The 20550-nt window shown below is 38.3% G+C and overlaps 1 long non-coding RNA gene across 1 annotated transcript in view; it reads right to left on the bottom strand.

The window, feature by feature from the left end:
* LOC143694639 (uncharacterized) overlaps positions 1 to 20550 on the bottom strand; it is a 296382-nt gene that overhangs the window by 167007 nt on the left and 108825 nt on the right. Inside the window, exons 2-4 of the long non-coding RNA XR_013183243.1 lie at positions 20381 to 20493; positions 18606 to 18718; positions 69 to 7652 (exon numbers count right to left, since the gene is read on the bottom strand). This is a non-coding gene — a long non-coding RNA (uncharacterized LOC143694639). The remainder of the gene's footprint in view (positions 1 to 68; positions 7653 to 18605; positions 18719 to 20380; positions 20494 to 20550) is intronic.

Raw genomic sequence — 20550 nt, 5'->3', positions numbered from 1 at the left:
AAATTGCTCACATGAATCAGTAAGAGAAGCAACCTAATTCATACAGAAAGACTTAGAAGAAAACTTACACACATAATGCACTTTTTACCCCTTAAGCGTCAAGAATGGCATGTCAGAAGGAGCGAGAATCCATCCTAAAAACCAGAATATTCCAGGCACTGCAGAAAATCATAGGAATACAAAGAAACAAAAGTAAATTTTTGTGTTTGAGGTTACTGCAGAATGGAAATGTGAATTGAAAAGAAAAAATATTTCTTCTCCCTGAATGGTCTGTTAAAGTAAAATGACATGTTTCTTTAGTAATAGGATTAGAAGGTAGAAAACTCTTTATGGATGGAGACTGTAAATGGCCATGGAACACCACAGGATTTTATTTTTTAAAGTGGTTAACAACAGTAGGTTTTGTTTCTGTCTTACATGGCCTTGACTTCGTACAGACTGAGAATAAGTTCCCCAGAGGTTTGTACGTCAGCCATATTAAGGCAGCTAACACATGGAACCACAGAACAATGGGGTGGGAAGGGCTGGGAAGACACATAAAGAGGGGATAAAGGTGGTCAAAAATCTCATTAGACTCAGGTGGTTAAAGACAAGTCTCCTCAGAAAACCTGCTCAACTTGCAAGGGCCACAAGGACTCATGTCACAGCACTGCAGAACTGATTATAGTAGAGCATATTGACAATCCCAGCTTTTGGCCAAATGGCTGCAAACATCCAGCCTTTCTGTGGATTTTCTTCAGGAGGAAAGAAGAAGGCAGCTAAAGTGACACCAGCAGTGTGTGGCTCCACAAGTAAATTTCAGCCACTCATAGAAAAGCCTCCCTTGCCTGCTATTGTTATACATTCGTCCCTACCTACCTTCAAGGAGTGAGCCAGGTTTATTTATTTGTCCAGACTAACACCATTTAGTGCTGTTACATAATCTCTCTTCTCTAGAGGAAACAAGCTCAAGGCTAACACTGCCTTGTAGTTCAGACAAAACAAATGACCCCATATTTGACTTGTCATCAAAAGGAGAGAAATTTAAAAAAAAGAGCCACTTTTTTGTTGTTGTTGTTTTCCTACTTTCTTTACTTCACAGAATGGTATATGAGAATCCAATTAAATTAGACAAAAAGGAAGAGAAAAGAACAAAAATATTTTTTTTAAAAATACTTTTGTGCATATTTTGACTTGACATATTTTGATTTTTGTTACCAGACTCTGAGGACCAGAGGTATAACCAGATGACCTAAAAATGGCAGACACCTTATATAGTGAATTAATGCATTGGCAGGTTTGTAGACCTTCCACTTCAGGCAGAGAACCTAAGAAAAATCTTTTTGCAGGTGCCTACATTACATCTTCTTTGTGAATATCCTCCTTTCAGCTGCATTAAGGAATTGCAAAAATACAGTGTGCAATGTCATGCAAAAATGCCCGTACACTTCACAGATACAGCATGGAACATGTGCACAAAAAAAGGGTCACTCTTAGCTGGCAGTACATACTGTTCAAGCTGGTAGTGGAAAATAAGGTATTCTCACAAAGCCAACAACAGAAGAATATGCCCACTTCTATTTCAACCATGGTAATAGGATTAATATTATTCATGCCTTGCACAAAAGCCCTTGGCTTCAAGGCTTGTCCCTCTCTAGTAGTGGATACCAAGGTAAAAAGGTTGCAGTTTTGTACTGCTTTTAACATGAAGCTTATGGAAGACAGTAAAATAAGTGTTTCTCTAAGTCCCTTTCAACCACTCCTCACTCTAAATAAAAAGCAGAATCTTTTCAGTCAACAGGAACAGCTCACCCTGCTGTCAGGCGCTGCAGTTTGCAGCACGTGCAGCTCAGGATTGCAGTGATGTTGTTGACTGTGGAGGTAATCTGCCTAAGGTTCTCCAGATGACACCATTTTTTTTTGAGATGACCTCTTGTAGAGGTTCACTGTCAGGAGGCAGGTTGCATCCATATTATTACAGTAGAAACAATGGTGAGGGACCACACAAGAAGTTCCCATGGTCAAACAAATAATGCAATGTACAAAAAAAGCATCTAAGAGGAGGAGCACCAATTCAGCACTCTCTTTAGGCTGTTCCAGAATAGCACGCACTTTCCATGATGACATTCTCAGACAAGCATAAATATCACTAAAATTCTAACTATGACATCAACTGGCCTGACACAATACGCTTTGATTATATAATGACCCCCTGGTCGCTTCATTTTACCTTTACCTCAGAGCTGCTTCCTTCACAAAATTCTGTCTTGAGCTGGCTGGGGTAGTGTAGGGCATTGATGGAATCTCACCCACTAAAAAATTACAACAGTTTTAACTCCTTCCCAATGTTAAACTGAAATTTAATTTTTTTTTGTGAATAAAGTCCATTACATTAGCAAACTTGAACAGAGTAACTCAATGAACTAATTTGAAATTCCTGCCCTTCTAAAGTTGGTCTGATATTCTGGCTGTCTTTTGTTCTCCTAGCTGCAAAGTTCATTCTGACCTTCTCTATGCCTGCTTGACTCTGTCTCCAGAACAGCTCCTTTACTATTCAACTGCCTGTAGTGTTTATCCTTCCCTGAGGAAAGAGTTAAAAGGGAAAGGAGGAAAACATCTACAATTAAATTGCTCCTAAGTTGTTCCTGCCTCTTGGCAACTGCAGGTTGTAATTCAGCAGTTTACAACTCTCCCTTCTCACTTTAGAAAGAATGAATAATGTAGAGACTTACATTCATATTTGCAGTAGAAAGGGGGTGCTGGGAGTTACAAATTGCTGCTGAAGAAAAAGACATTCAAAGGGACAAAGGCTTCAAAGTTAAATCTCTTAAAGAGGTCTCTAAGAGAAGAAATGCCAAAAAAAAAAAAAAATCAAGTCCATAATGGCTTGAAGAAACTATTAATTCCGGTATGGTTGGCTTCAAAGCAGTTTGTACATCTGTCTAAAGGCATAAGAAGAAAGGAAACTTACCTCACGGAATTCCAAGAAAATATTCAAGAAATACCTGTAAAGAATTTCTTTCCAGTAGACACCTTGTAAAATTGCCAGCTCGTGATTTGCACCTCTGCTACTTTTGTTACCCTCATTAGCCCGAGGTTGTACAAGTTTTTAGCAAACACTAGCCCAGCGGTGTACTTTGCATGTTGCATTCTCTTGACAATCAAACAAAAATTAAGCAAATCAGCAAGCAAATTTTAAAGCACAACTGTCTTCAGGTCTAGAGACTGGGGAGTCTGATGTGTGAGCTTTAGAATCACAGACTTTCAGAGTGGCTGCACCAGGCACCTCTGGGGAAGATTGTCTGGTCCAACCCTTTGGTTAGAGAAGGACTAGCCACAGCAAGGTGCTCAGAGCCAGGTCCCAACAGGTTTTGAATATCTCTAAGGAAAGAGATTTCAGAAGCTCTGTTGAAAATGTGTTCCTGTGTTCCATAATTTCTGCTCTAAAAAGTTTTTCCCTACCTTTAACTGGAATGTCCCCTATTTCTGTTGTGCCCATTTCCTCTTGTCATATCTCTTGTCCTGTGGAGCCCAGAATTGGACATAGCAACCAGATGTGTTTCAGCACTGGTGATTTGAGGGGAAAGTTCATGTCCCCGGGCCTGATGGCAATGTTCTCATCCACCAGGACACCAAGGTGTTCCACTGCAGAACTTATTTTCAGCTGGCTGCCCCGCAAAGTCCACTTTGCTGGACTTCATGCCACTTCTGTGAGCTCCTCTCCAGGTGCCTCTGAATGGCAGTGCCTGGTGTATCCAAGACTCCTCCCAGTCTTCATCAACTGCAAAGCTTCACAGGGGACACTCTCACCCACTGTCCACCTCAGTAAGGGGGTAAAGCAGCAGCTGACTCAGCATTCCTGAAGGCTGGCCTTATCAGGAAAGACTGAGGCCAACAGGTTCTGAGCATCCGGACCTTTCCCACATCCTCCATCAGATCCCCTGGCCCATGCACCAGAAGAGCCACATTTCCTTCAGGTATTTACCTGTTGTGATCTACAGTGTTCCCTCCACCCATCTCCATCCCAGTACTACAAAATGGGATGCTTGTTCCCAGTTTGGGAGCACTACCTTCATAAGCAGTGTCAGCTGGGCTGCCACTGGCCTATGAGCTACATCACACTCCAATCTGGTGCCTTTGCTCTTCAGGTGGTTACTTCCAGCTGAGAAGCAAGGTGTAAAGTCTGAGCATTCTATCACTGCATCTAAATCTGTCAGAGATAATCTGTCAGAACCCTGACTCACACTTGTAAAATGCCCAGCCCCTGAGTGCCTCCAATATAGGCAGCTTCTTTCCAAAGGACAATGGGTAGAATATTGTAAAAACAGGTTCAAAATGTGTGCTTACTGGACTAGAATTAACTGGTAACAGAAAGCAACCAATAAGTGGGAGTTTATTCTCATTTTTCCTTTAATAGTTTTCTCCCTATTGTTTCACCTCTCACCGTGGAAACACAGAGCAAATTTCAAATTTTGACCATTGCCTGAGAAGGTTTCAGTACTACAAGACTGTGCATGACAGCAAGGTGAGTGACATGCTGTCACTCAGCACACTGCTTAGGATGTGGCATGTTATAGAAAGGCAGTGACATATCACAAAGCAGATGTGTGACATGACAGTCACTTAGATGATAGGCATGCAAGTTACTCCAAGACCCTTAAGTCTTTGGTTGTTTGCTCTCAGTTCCTACTCACTTTGAACAAATGCTTGTGACAAGTGCAAAATGTTCTTAAAAAACTGCTTGGAATATATAATTACACAATAAGCTTTCAGGATAATTTATCTGGTTTAATTTTTTAGCACAATTATAAGCAGTGTTCAGAGAGCACAGTCTCCATCTACAATGATACTGTCAGATTGCACACTATGGACAGAGTGCTCATTTTTGCATAACTCATCCTGCTAGAATAAATACTGGAGAAAGCAGGAATTCACAGTCCCCCTTACCTCCTTGACAGGATCTAACATGTAGAGGAAATTTTAGAAAAAAAAGAGCACAGACTGGTAATTTTGCACCAAAGCGAGCAGTCCCAGAAAATGCACATTACCACAGGTTCCCATGACTTCTCTGCAGGGTCCTTCCTTCCTCAGCATAGGAAAGGTATTGCAGGGAAGTGGGCATGAAAGTGGCCTTTGGTTGGGGAAGTCTAGAAAAGGGGAAGGATTTGTTTGGCATGTTCAAGTACCTGCCCAAATCTGGGAGTTTAATCACAGTATCAGCATGGAGAAACAGCACTGATATCAAATCCCATCGCATGCTTAGGGGAAGCAAGATGCCTGTAGCAAACAAACAACAGTTCAGAATTATTTCTCTAGGTCTAATTCAAAGACCCAGAGGCAACAAGGGAAGTACCTTCCACACCTCACTGGTTGCAGATTTTTCAACTCAATTTTCAAAGAAGACTATGACACAGTTGTTGCATTAAAAAAGAATAAAACATGGAATAATGTTGTTAAAGCACAAAACAGAAATTAGTAATTAAACAGCAAACACAATGATTTGCACCTCCCATAAACTGATGCTTCATTCTATGTTGACAAAATGTAAAAAGAGAAAAATAATCTCCTTTCAATAAGTTTGGACAGTGACAACTAAATAAACAGTGGAAATAATGACAAATACAAAAGATTAAAATTTTTTTGATCTCTAAATCCCATAAGATGTTATTAAAAACAAAAGTGAAACAATGAAGCCTGAAATAAATGCAGCTTGGTTTTCTGTGGATTTGGATCTCATGATTTAAGCTCCAATTTGAGCTTTACCTCTGGTATGGGAATTTATAACCTCTCACAAAACATGAGTTTTCTCTGCTGTCTTTCCTTCAGTCAAAATGCTTATGGGGTCTATTTTTCCAAAGCTACTGAGAACTCAATTATCCTTGAGACTACTTCCCTTCTGTCAAAATTTCTTGACACTGGTCAGTGGGTTTGAAAGTTATTAGACAAGGCATTTAGACAGTCATACACAAACAAATGCACAAATATTATTGCTATAAAAAACAGGCCAGAAGTATTTCTCAGAAAACTATTCTATGTTTTTATGTTCAGTTTCATGCACAGGGAAATATATGACAGCTGGATCCTTATAATAAGGAAATCCTAAGAAACAAGTTGGATTGCTGTTTAAGACTCAAGAGTCTCAGAGAAAAGAATAACAACACTCGATTTCCTAGTAGCTGCAAGTGTTTAGGCAAACAATGACCTACTGCAACTCTTCACAAAATAACACCAAATGCTGCTCATGCTAACGAAAATCAACACCTCACTAAAATAAATGGAAAGTGAAGGTTGCAGGCAGAGCTCACAAGATCAGATAATGACTACAGGGCTCAGCCCAGCAGTACCTAAACTGAGCTCCACTTTCAAGACACTGGTAATCTGTTCAACTCACTAACTTATTGTTTCCACCTATTTGGGTCAGATAAAATAACATGCAATTTTGGATTAAATGTAAAAGTGCAGATAAGCTGCCCTATTTTTATTTATCCCTTCATTTTTTTACATCTATTCAACCTTGCAGTATCCAGAGTTTACATTTTTCTAAATAAAGTGCTTGAAGTTAGGGGATTGTTAATGAAAGTCACAGTTTTTAATGCATAAATTAACCTCTCATTTGAAAAATAGACCACCATAATACTTAAAGACATAAAAATTGCTTTTGTGACACAGGTAATGTCTTTCCACATATCCATTTATGGGGAAAAAAAAATCACAAATGAAAAGATTAACCTGAACACTGAGGACACATTTAACATAAGCCTTCCCCAGGCTCATCGTTACCTGTATGGCACTGCTGACCTTGAAAAGCTTTCATGTTAACCAAAAAAAGGATGTAGAGACCAAGAACACAGAACTCAAAAAAATATGCATTGCCATAAAGACTGTGCCCATCACTTTGGGATTATCACATATTCACTTTGTGATTTATTACATATTTCTACCTTAAAATGACATTCTTAACTTTTCTCTCAATAATTAATTTATTCAGTAGCCTTAATCGGTACAAATAAACAGGGCATTTATATGAATTCAAGGAGTATTTCTATGACAAGAGCAGCTGAGATAAAAATATTCAGTACTTGACCTCTTATGAGAGAGAAAGTCACAGACCAAAAGGCTGTTCCATCCCCCCTTTCTGAAGAGAAGTTACTCCAGCAGAAGCAGAGTGCCGAAGGAGGCCACCCAGAAGGTGAGGAAGGGACAGGCTGGGCTTCCCAAGGAGAGAAGGGAGGAGCCTCGTTCAGCACAGGGGACCTGAGCCACCCGTGCCACCTCTGCAGGGGCAGGAGTTGGTCACTGGACAAATCTGCCCTGTAAGAGGGAGGCAGCAGAGTTTCCATGCCCTGAACACTCTCACAAGCTTCTGCCTACAGGGCGACCACTTACTTTTCATTAAGATGCCTAAGTAAGCACTAAGAGCATTTTTAGCAGCAGAACAAATATATTTTATGAGTCTCCATCTACTAACACAGAGACAGAAACTCGATATGTTTGATTATTTGCAGGGTAACAGTGGTTTCAGAAATGTGACAGTGGATACCATTAAAATCAATCAGAAAATTCTCACTGCAACATCTGTAAAGCTTTGTGTACTTAACTCAGGATTAGGCTCCACTTGTACTGAATCAGCAGAGTGTACCAGGTCTCTGTGGCTTGCACCTCTGGAAACCTGCCTTTTGGAGAACAAAATCATTAGCAAGACAAATAGGAAGTGCAAAATAAAATAAACGTAGATTGCATGGAATGGCATAATTTTAATCAGATGGATAAGCAAACTCAGCAAACCCAGACATAACTTATCAGTAGCTTATATTTCTCTTTGATCTTTGTGGCTAATTTTTCTTGTACAACAACAATCATAAGACATCTCATTTTTTAATGTAAAGGTCATTTTTCCTGTACCACCTTTTATAATATGTTGCTTTAATTTCATTCACTTTGGTTAAAATGGAAGGGTATGCTTTCAAAACCCAGCTAGATTTGCATTGTCTTTTAAAACTCTCCATTTAGCTGTATCAAACAATTTGGGCTGGCTGAGATCAGAAAGTACAGTTAATTCTACAATTCAAATAGTCAAAAGCAGAACCATTTGATAATTTTATCTCCAGCCTCACTGCGACAAGACAACCAAAACATATTCTACCTGGATGTAGGGGGAAGGAAAAAACTGATCACATTAAAGATTTTTTTCAATGAGTCTTTAAGCTGTGAAATACACAACACAAAAGTTGGAGCCCTAAATGGCAGAAAAGGCAAAAATGGCAGCGCATGTGGCGCTCCCCCAGGAGCTGCCTGCGCCAGGCTCTCCTCGGCAGCCTGCCGTTCATGCTGCTCGGGTCTTTCACTGAAAAAGAGTTTTTCTTTCAGTATTTATGTAGTGCAGCAGGCAACTGTTTACCTCAGAGGCATAAAAGTAAATCCGGATGTGTTTGATCCATAGTGCCACAGCAGCTCTGTTGCCTATGGAAACAAAGGCTCCTTTCAGGGAGTTCACACAACAGGCCCTGCGACACAAGGGACCCATCAATTTCAGCCACTGGATTATTTGTAGGTATTTTCCTAAGATACATACATAGATACATACAGCTATATATCTAGTATATACAGTACAAAATATTATCTCTGTAATAGTCCAAAGATCAAATGGGACAATTCCTGAGTCTCATATTAATTTTATGTTATTTTAGTTAAACAACAAAATCCCCTTTTAAACAAATTGATAGTTGAAATGCAAGTAAGTGCTCAAGCTATAAGCATCTGTTTTTTTCCTCCACCTTTCACCATGCAGGTTGTTGAGTACTCTGTGGACAGCAGCTTGACAAATCTGTTTCATGCTTACTCACAAATTCAGCTTTTGAAGATGACCCTGAGCATGGAGTTTAAGGATGCTGCAGAGAATGGATAACATCCCAGCAGCACCTTGTTAAAGGTTTCCTTTGAAAAGAACACTTATTTGTGAATATGTTATAACTTCCAAAGTGCCATTCCTGTGCAGAGACCTCTGCACATTTCGCAGAAAACTGATCAAGTATGACACATTTCAACAGATCCCAGTGCAATGTTTGTTACAGCCCTTTCCCAGTGAGAACCTGAGGTGATAAAAAAGCAAAGTGGTCAGACCCAAGATCTTAATGCAAAGTCCATGATATTTTTCTCCGTGTGCAATGCAAAAATTGGGTGAATCTTGAACCGTAGGCATTGGCATCATCAGTGTTAAGAATATAGCTCAACGCCTTCTTCCTCATTACTGACATCATTAAAGAATATATTCACAAAATTCATACCTAACATGACTTTCCTTAAAAACATCCTGCATGAATCTTCAGATTTCAATTCAAGAAGGCAATTAGCAGCTAAGAACACCTTATTAAATCTGCTTTTAATTATAATTCACCAGTGTTTATAGCTTGCTTATAATTTTTGCATATGATTACATTATTAGGAATCAAAACAAGTGAACAAAGCATTAGTTTATGTGCAGTGATAATGTTTCATAGAAAATTAAAAGAAAACAATAAAAGCTCATTTAAACGGGAATATTATTCTCCATTAGGAATCTAGGGCCAAAAATGCCTTGAAAATGTCATCTGTATAAATATTCATGTACCTGTGAACAGATAACTTCAGAAGCAGATTTGACAGAAACAAAGAATAGCTTCTTCACGTTGCAGTAGATGACTAAGATCATTTGAATGATTTATTGATAAGCCAGTGTACAAAATAAATACAAAGAATGGGCTGGACTTGCTGTTACCAAAAAAAAATCATTACAAGACTGCCTAGCATGTGAATTCATAAATATAAGAGTAGTGTGGGTAGGCTTGCATTACAAAAAAGTCAAACATAATATGAGAAAGACATCAATAATCCACAATTCCCATTACTTTTCTACTTTTTTGAGGGGGGCATTTTTATTTGCTTGTGGTTTTTGGTTTGGTTTAGGTTTTTTTTATAACTGGAAGTTGTGGGTAAACCCAAGCCAATAAGCACTAATGTCACAACAAGCTGGCGGTGGGCAATTCAGATGCTGATCCCATCACTCTCCCTGTGTGAAGTGGTACTCACATGAGTAGCCCCACTGAAAACAGAAGCATGGCTTGTGCACTAAGTGCTATGGAATGGAAGGGTAGCAGGCTGGAGGCACATGAAGAAAAACTTATTAGTTGATAAACCCATTGTTTCCTGGGGGAAAGCAAGGGGAACTTCTGGATAGCATCTAACCTCAATTCCCAGAGGTACCAACACTCTCCTACTGTAAAAGTCTAGATACTCCAGAAGTTATTCAAACTCCAAAGAAGTTATTCAAAGTCAAAAGCCTCACAGGATCAGCAGCAGCTGCTCAAGTTGTGATAGGATCAGCTTTAAGAAACACATGCCAAATCTTATTCTGCAGATCTCCAAGCTGAGGCATTTTAGGCCTTTCTCTTTCAGGGCAGTGCCTGCAGCTGTGCCAGCCTGGGACTGCCCTGGAGCTGAGTTGCTGGGCAGTGTGCAACCCACAGACAGGCTGCACTGAAGAGCAGAAACACAGAGGTGTGCATCCAGCAGAGACACATTTTTCCTAAAACCCTGCATACAAGGCTATGACAATTACTTTTCCTAGCTTAGTGTAATTTGGAATGTCCTTTCTGCTCTATGTCGCAGCAAGACTGGATTCAGCACTTCAATCTTGCTATTTAAAAAGTCAGATGCACATGACAAAAATGCTTCTTTAATCTTTTTCCATTCTGAACAGAAAATAAACCAAAACACAATGTGTCCACCAAGTATGCACGAGTAGCACCTGGCAATTTTGGGGCAAAGCAAGGAAAAATTCTGGAGTAAACTCTGGCCTAGGTTTCTCTTCAAATATTTTTCCTAGATTGTTAGTCTGCTTAATCTCTTTGGATTTTTCTTACTAAGTAGAAACAGAGAAGACAAAATGTTGCTTTCTAAACCATGCAATGTCCTATACTTTATTGCAACAGCCAAGACCATCCTTACCGTCAACATTCAAATTATGTTCCGAACAGCTGACATGGCAATAATCATGTAATAAATGCATCATCCTATGAACCTAAAAAATAGGAGACAGAATCCTTAAATCAAGAACGAGCATCAGGTGAACACTCTCAAATAGATGGGAGCACTCAATTTCAGGACAGTAGTTAGAATAGGGGAAGAATTTTAAAAGAACGTCCAGCATTAGCTTCAAAGCTCAGTATTATTCTATGTTGTGTGCTTTTTTTTAACTTCAGCCTTTGATAAGAGTGGGTTGAACAAGAGCAAAAATTTAGCTGCAAAAGCAGGCTCATTTGACAAGTTTGGCAGCACATGAATAGAACTTAGAGTATTATATGCAGCTTAAAAGATAAAAAAATAACAGCCTTCCTCTTAATTAGAGAAGCCATATGCTCTATGAAATGAATCTTGGTAGCTTGTAATTACAACCTTATTTTTAAACAGATTCTTTTAATTCTATTATATTCAGTATTTCTGATTTATTTACTAAAATATTCAGATCACAGAGTTGTTATGAAAAAGTTTACTTCACAGTAGAAAGAATAGCATGGCAATAATATTGCTACATCTCTTCCTACAAACATGAGATGATAAGCAGGGGTCTACATGTTAAAGATTATTTTCTTCTCTACAGGAAAAGTAAGAAAATAAAGAAGGAAAAAAACAACATCTGCCATAGCATGTTTGTCTTGCTTGGTATTCTGTCTGTATGGATTTTTAATAGTGTTCAAATTAAAATAGGCCTGCAGTACTGCCCACACATTTTAAAACCAGTGGGTCACATGGGGCATCTAATCCAAGCACCTATTGCACCTTAGTTATAGGATTATTCTTAATTTTTCTTTTGAAGTGGGAACGGATGTTACTTTTTTTTGTAACTGTGTTTTCCTGAATGGTATAAAGTTTTGACTCATGCTTTTTAGAATGAATTTCACATAGAAGAATTTAACTTCACTTCTCGCCGTTAAATGAAAATATCTTTTAAACAATATTCATCCAGAGAATCTACCAAAGATCACTGCCATCCTCAGCACTTCCAGTCACTCATAATAAGATGGTTTCATATAAGGAGCTATCAATCAGTTTTACAGATGCAGCTATGTTTCTATAACTATATAATAGGTATCATTCACAAGCATAAATCACAGGTTTTCCAGGTGCCAGACTTCCAACACAAAAAAGATCAGCCTATAGAAACATGAATCAGCCCATACATGTCAGGAACACAATGCCCTCAGGAACAAAACTTCTTGCTAAGAAATGTAAGGTAAAGCAGTTAAATTCAAGATAGTAATTTGACTGTACTTTTAGTGGTGTGAGGCCAAGTCTGGTTCCTTACTAACCTCTCAGGTTGGCATTTTACATTTCCATGGCTAGTTGTGCTGACCCTCACCTCTGCCCATCCTTCAGGCAGGCATTCAGTGCAGCTTGCTTCCCTTCAAGCATTAAGAGAAGCAGCTGAAACAGGCTGATGCCAGTTCTGCTGTTCTGATTGCTGAGCAAAAAGGACAGGAAATCATTATAGTCAAAACAATTTTAACAAAGGTCACTTTAATACGAAATTACATCAATCACCTTGCACAAAAAAAAAGTAAATTTCAATTGATGTCATTTGTTCATGGGGCCAATATCAGCTTTTGTTCTAAAAATTTGGCTGGTTCTGGATAAAAATCATGAAAAATTAACTATGTCTTTCAAGAGAAATTTAAGTCTTGTGTGAGAAGATAAAATTGCATGAGTTGTTTCATATGATAATCTGAATGGCTGTTTCAAAACTTTTTTCTGAAGACATCACTGTGAAAGTAGCTTTAATGTAAAAGAATCATCTAGAAAAGATGACTCTGGATAAAGCATTTCTCAGAATTTACCCTGGTCTGGCTACATGCACCACAGAATCCAGGCCTTCAGCTCACAAACGGAGCATTATTCAAGTGAAATAAACCAGAATTATTGTACCTATAACTCATAACACATGCACACATTCAGAGCTATTAGACACACTAGATGAGATATCTGACTTTGTATAAAACTTTTGCAGTTGATTTTGACATGGGCACGTTGTAAGAATATCTTCTAGCACTGTAGATGAAGCTTTATACACCTAAAACTTTTTACTAGGGAATGCTAAATGAATTTACAGGCTTTCAGACATTAACACTTGTGTGATGCTACATTCAACAATTAAATTTTCAGTGGTAAGGGATTATGCCCATACATCTTTATTCAGACCATAAGCTACTTTTATCTATAGCAGAGCACATAAGCATGTGCTTAGAAGTCTGCTTTTCAAAGGAATTGAAGTACTTAAACACATGTCAATTTATTTGCTGAAGAAGAATGTGTGGATAGTTTGGAGACAGTGAATTTGTCTATGGTGGTATGTGGAATTGAATTGTATATGCACGCAAATTCGTATCCAATTAGTCTTCACATTTATATATAACTAACAGAAATACAAAAACATGGACAAACAATATAATTATGCATCATTTTACAACACAGAGTAAACATGCAATCTTTGCAGTTTTATCCTACATTAAAAATTATTTAGTATCTGCAGTATGGCTTCTAGTGGGATTAGTCCACTGCACAATTTTAATTCCAGTGAGTGTTTTTTCAAGGCTAAGGACTATCCTTGTAAATTCATATGTAAGCTGCAATTTTAAAAAGAATTTCCCAAATATTTTAATTTTGATTTATCCACAACGCATCTGTGTACTGATTTGTAGATGGTATATTCAAGCTCTTTAATTTCAAATCACACTGTTTTGAAAAGGCTGGTACAACATTGAATGTCACTTGATTGTTATTCTGCTTAGGAGAGACTACAAATGAAGGATCAGTGAGGGAGCAGAGAAAAACTCCAGTGAGAAATAGGATGAAAACAAAGTTGAGAATGCAAAGAATGAACAACTGAGTGTGAAAAAGAGAAGCACAGAGGGAGAATATAAAATTCTCATACACTGGCATTTAAGGGACAAGAAGCTTACACGGGCCACTGAGCTGTGCCATCCTCACTTTTCAAGGGTTAGTAAACTCACTCAGTGGTAACCTGGCACAGAGCTTGCTTCAGCAGAAGGTTCACTGAAGGAAAGTTTCCTACGTCAAAATAATGGCTCCCAAACTGCTACTAATATCTAAAATACAGCTCTGCAAGCCCCACAAACCCCCCAGCCCATCCTTGTGTATCCTCTTGTCAGTGTACCCAATCGGCTATGCCCAAAAACACCAGAAATTTCAGTCCCTTGTAAAAGCAATGAGTCCTTTCTAAGCTGCAGCCCTCCCCAAAAGAGGCACCTGAGGTGCTGAGCTGGCCACTGGAGAGGCCATTCTCCTGGCAGACATGGAGCCATCCCAATGAGACACAGACTGCTGCTCCCTGGCCCTGGAGACACCACGGCTACACAGCCACAGTGGTGGTGTCTGAATTTTTCTCTTTCCAATTTTTCAATGGTTTCTAAAGGTGACAATGGTAATTAGTCCTAAATGCTTTATGTGCCATAGAGAAATGCAGGAGAATATGTCCAGCAGGCAACGTTTTTTAAGTCTCTGCCAACACTTTGATCACAGAATGAATTGTCTGGACTACTGTGAACTCTTTACTTATTAAAATGAAACTGGGGTGTTGTATCAATGAAATATATTTTATTGTGTTCTGTCAATGAGACATATGCTATTATATTATCAAGGTACCAATTCAGACTATAAAATCAGCTTTCCATTTCTCTTAATGAGAGACTGTACCAAAAGTAAATTACATGAGTTTTCATCACTGTACTCTTAATAAAAATAGGGCATTTTTGTTAAAGAGAAAGCTAATATAGTATTTATGAAGTCTGTGCAGTGAGCAGTTAAGGACTAATACTGAATATCCAAAATGCTAGAGGATCTTTAGTCAAAATGGAGAATGGCAATATGAAACACAAAGCATTTTGTCAGGAAAAAGGAAAAAAAGTAATAGGAAAAAGGGGATGGGTTATTATAGAAAGAATGAAAGGGTATAGATGGTGAACGAAAACTAGCATTTCCAGAAATGAAAATGGGCTGCATTTTTTTAAAAAAGAAGATTCCTTCCAGACTTTGGTTGTGTTTTCAGGAGATGAGAGAAACAAACTTCTAAGTCTCCAAAAAGTCAGTAAATGTAGACACTGAAAAATCATCACAGCATTTGAAAATAAATGGGATCTTATTTTAAAACCATACAAGTATGAACTGCCTCTTTTATTATTTAAGGGGTCTTGCTTTTCTGTTCTATTGAGAAGACTTCAAGGTCAAAATGTCGGTATACTTAATGCCACTTTAGATGCCAATGAAAGGAGATTACAAGAAAAATGAGAACCCTGGGGCTTGCCAGGCCTTTCTGGGAGAAATGCACCTGGTAAAGTCAAGGTTATATAAATGAAGAGAATCCATCATCTGATGTTGTTGTTGGGGTTTATTTACATTTAAAGAAAAAGAAAGTAAATTAATAATATAAAATAGTGAAATGTTCAAAGATTGCATGAAAAAGACAATTTTACATTGTAACATGTGCAATAGAAAGTCGCAAATTCTTCTTTCAAGTGAGGACTGAAGTAATAGTTAGGGGAACAGAGACAATCATAGTTTGGTAGACAACTCCAAATGAAGCTAAACCCTTTTCAAATTGTCATAGTCTGTTCCCTGGAATCTTAAGGACCCGATGAAGGTAAACCAAAATTACAGGAAACTTGGCTGGAATCCAAGAATGTAGGAGAAATTTGCCCACATCTGAAAACTACAAATTTTAACTCTAGTAATATCAGAAAAATGTACTAAAGGTCACAAACCAAGGAAGTGTTTTAAGGGCAATATTTCCAATGTTCAAATGCTTCCACGTCCATCAAAAGAGACATGGACATGGAGAGAAATTTCCATGCCACAGAGTTCCATCATTCTGTAATAGCTGTGATCAGAAATCTTGCCCAGAAAGAGTCAACAAGGGTTGTGCTCTTGCTTTACTGCAGAATAGCCAAATAGATTTCCAATGTCTCCACAACGTCCATTTTCCTCAAGGACAGAGGGATTTAATTTTTTTTTCCTTTTTCTCTGTTTCAGTCTTATCACATTGTTGGAGATGTGGCTTCATGTCTTACAGGTAGGGTATTGTCCTATCCTATTATAATCAGAAGCTCAACCTGCTGCACAGCTGATTTACTCAGCTAGGTGCAAATGCTGCATTAAACTCAACAACTGCAGTTCAGCAGACAGTGCAAATGTTAAACCATTTAATTGCCTTTTCCCTATACCTTGATGGAAGTAAATGAAGGTTTCCTGGGAAGTTCAAGGTCTAGTTCAAGGGCATTTTTTTCCATGCATTTACTATCCTTAGTGTTCAGATTTGGAGCAACATCCCTCTTTGGTACAGGTACCCAAACAATGTAGACGACAAGTACATCAAAGAGGGCATTACTGCCCTAGAACTTAGATCAAATCTCACTGTTAATTGAAAAGATCATGCCTTTGCTTAGAGATACATACTGCTTTAATGGAGGCTTTAGCAAGGCAAAGAAGGGACTGAGGTGGGTGTTGGGAACCCAGTGCAGTTTGGATACAGATTCCAGGAGTAAAAGCTGTCAGGAATGGTAAAAAGCAAAGATGATCTTTCTCTCCATTTGCAAAAGAGCTTAAGTGAGAAAAGACTCTGAGACCAGTCAGAAAGGGAAAGAGTGGAGAGAGAGAAGTTGGGCAGGAGGTTAAGTGAGCAGAGTTCGACTACTCATCCAGATGGACAAATGGCTTTAGAGTTAAAAATTTTCTTTGTCAAGAAAGAGCTCCACACATTAGTGGAAGACAAGGCTTTGCAAGAAGATTCACAGAAAAATGAAACAATGCCAATTTCTTAAAATGCTGCTGTGGTATCCACCTTCCACTACGGAACATGCAGCTCTCTTGTTCACAAAACCTCCCTTGAAATCTTTTGACCTTCCTGCATCTTCCATGGAAGAAAAAGTGCAGACAGAGTAGTTCCTGCCAAAATATTATCCTCTGGTGTTTGCTGTCTTAACCATACAGCAGCAGAAAAGCAAAATCAGCAGCTGCAGGTGTTATAAAACATATTTTAGGAACAGAATTCTACATTCAGGAGAGGTAACGCCCTTCACTTCCAAAAGGCACCTCATTATTAGGCAGGCACTCTAACACAGTACTGCAAACACTTACCTTGGCTCCAGGCTCATTCCTCTCCTGTGTACTTTGTAGATTGCCCTGTTCTTTGCTAATCTCAGACAGAGCACTTCACCACAAACAAAAGCTAGAGAGGGGCTCTGCAGTACCAAGAGGAACTAATATTTGTCATTACTTCCAGAAGCAGCATAAGGCCTATAACCAACTTATTTTGCACATAAACTCTGAAAGACTGCCAGCTACATTCTTATTTCTGTAAATCTAAGATGTGCCTCCTTACATAAGGACTGAAGTACCAAGCTGGTATTTTGATACCAAAGTGCTCCAGAAATGTGGACCTGCAAAGTCACAGAAGTTGCCAGAGAATTAGATTTCAGGGACATGCTGAGATTGAGCCCACCAAAGTGAAGGAAAATACTTTTTTTTTTTTTTTTTTTAGCCACTGTATTTTGGATCAAATGTTCAATCAAGTTTGCTGATTTAGCCCTGGGGATGCCTGATTCATATATACAGGCAGATGTAGAACCTATATTATTGTACAAGCTTCTGGAATAAGAAGGAAGGTATTCACAGCTGAAAGCTGCAGTCTTTCTATCAGCTCTGGGGATGCTAAAACTGCAGAGCCAAGGCTCCCCATCCTGCCTATGGTTTGCTTCTGGCTTTATCTTGATTTATATCAACATTTGTGAAGCATTATTAATGTCACAAGAGGCAGACCTGTCAACTAGAATAACACTCTCGGAAAATTTGCTCCCACCTACTTTCCCTTTCAGGTTCATCAGATCTGGCATTTGTGTCTGGAGTTAGCCAACCATAGATAAGAAACATGAGAAAAACATTTTGTCATTAATTACAGAGGCAAACAACAACAGCTAAGCACGAGGAGGTTGGGTAAAACCAACAATCCTTTACAGAAGCCCCCTGTATTCATCTGCTAACTCCAATCACAGCTGAAAGTAGATTGCAGGGCTTTTGTATTACATTAGAAAGGCAAGATAAGTAGCAGAGTATGGTTTGTATCCTAACATTATTCCCCCTGCAAAATCAATACTCCCGTATATGGTGTTAGGCATTTTCCAGGGGAGATGCAGGGAGTCCCGCAGGGGAAGCCTGGCACATGCAGCAACGTTTGCAAGGTCAAGACCCTGTTCTTTTAACATATTCCACCAAGGTTAATGTGCTACTATTGTACGAGATCCACGACAAGGCCAATGAATCACTGGAATCCTTCTCAAACCCCAGCTGCACAGAAAAGCACATTTAAGGCACAAACCAGTTATAGTGATGTATATCTTCTAGAATAAAAAAATATATTTTTTTTTTTTTTTTGTGAGGAGGTATTGTGAAAGGCTGAAACCCATATATGTACCTCCAAGTAATCCATAAGCACTGCATTTGTAAAAAAACCCTGGAAGATCTGAATTTACATGAATAATTAGTGATAAAACAGCTGGGACATTTTTAGAGACAAAGCTACTTACTGGAATGTTGGTTTTGTGGCCACCTTGAGCTGGGATAAGCCAGTTTTCCTGGGGGTGATTTATCATGGCAGAGATGGTACTTCCTATTCTTAGTAGTTGCCTCCCTATGAGAACTATAAAAAAAATTTATCAATTGATTTTAACAGCACTGCAATTAGATATTGATTTATTGGCACTCAGGGGTAGTGATAAACCAGGTATCAAGAAAATGTCCTTCCATGCAACTAAATTGAAGCTGGAAAACTGTGATCTAGAAGTAATCCAGATTCCACAATATCGAAACCTACGCTCTTGCTCTTCATATTTAAATATATAGCAACAAGATAGAGGTTCTAGGTTTTTTTAAATTATTATTATTTTGATAGAAAGAGTCTTTGGATACAGGATCCTCAAAGAGAAAAAAAATTAGACAGGGAAAGCAAATGAGTCATAAGGGCATGATTTCATTTGGAACAGGTCATGCAAGATTAGTACCCTGGGCTGCCCAAAGCTAAAATTTAACTATCATAACTGTGAGCATCAGGTTTGAAAAGGATGAATGTGTGAGAAAGCGCAGGAGGGGGTTTCTTTCATTTTCTCTGCTTTTGGGAAGAGGGATGTGTGAGGAGAATACAAATCCACTGATTCATACCTATCTATTAGTCATACCTCTGTTGTGCTGGTTGCTTATTCTGTAGACATCCTCTGTTGTATAAATAAGGTGCAATGCCGCAGGGCTTAATATAGTATGTCTTTATACCTTTGTTTTTCTAGTTTTGTTTCCAACCCCTGATCATTCTGCACTTTCTTTCACATACTTTGAATTCAGCTAAAGAATTTTGTAACACAAAATTTGGAATTCTTTGTAATTCAACTAAAGAATATTTTAACACAAAAAGTTTGTGTCATTTACTAGTACTTTCCAACGAAGAATTGTTGGATTTTTAACCACTATGGCAATTCATTACCTAAAAAAAAGATCTTCTTCTTTACCATGTTTAACAGCAAAAATATTTTCAATGAATGCGACATTTGAAGAAATACAGAGATATCTTTTAAAAACAATCTATTGCATGGACAGGTGTTTATTTCCAAAACAAGACAGAAAAAACAGGCGGAGAAAAAACAGGCAGAGAAAAGAAAAGGAGAAAAGGAGAGAGAGCAAGAGAGAGAGAGCAAGAGAAGTAGAATATCGCACGTTGACTAACACAAAGCAGAATGTTTTTAAAAAACAAATTTTAACAATTTTTTCCCCTTTGAACAACCAGTTGAAGGAAAAGTATTGGCTTGGCTGCAGTTTTTGATGTAAAATCATCATTTTGAATATGCTAAAAGATATGCCATGTGAGCTTCAAAGAAAATACTGGAGAGAAGCATACAGGAAAAAATTAAAAACTTCCTTGCAGGGATTTCTAATCTCTGTACATATATTATTTAAAGCTTTGCAAAAGACTAGTTTGCAGTGCTGAATAATTATTTTGCATGCACTTGTTCAAATATTCCCTCTTCTGTTTGCTTGTGTTTTCTATTTTGATTTGCTAGCAATTCTTTTTGAGTAAAAAGGAAAATTATATGCACTTTTTCAACCTAAAATGCAGAACTGACCATAACATTGGTATTTTATCTATCTGTTTGTACCATATGAATGCAGAAAAAATTTGACAATTTAAAGAGCCAAGCTCACAGTTAAAAACTTATTAGTGATATGTGATTTGACAAGGAAGAGGTTTAACAGGGATATGTGATTGCACATGCATTGGCTTTCACATTTCAAGTCAAGGGTACAATAACCTCACCTGATGTGGTTTTGAACTTATCAGTTGTGACTGGTGGAGAAATGCAATGCTGGTGACTTCACCTCCAACAGACACTGAGCTTTCCTGACTCCAGTACACTCCACTCTTTTAACCTTGACAAGAAAATAGGGAAGCAAGAGAGTTAAAAAGATAATTTGCTTCTGGAAGTT

The sequence above is a fragment of the Agelaius phoeniceus genome, chromosome 8 (genome assembly GCF_051311805.1).
Source record: "Agelaius phoeniceus isolate bAgePho1 chromosome 8, bAgePho1.hap1, whole genome shotgun sequence".
NCBI lineage: Eukaryota > Metazoa > Chordata > Aves > Passeriformes > Icteridae > Agelaius > Agelaius phoeniceus.
The sequence above is the reverse complement of the archived record's forward strand: the minus strand, read 5'-3'. Positions and strand labels throughout refer to the sequence as shown.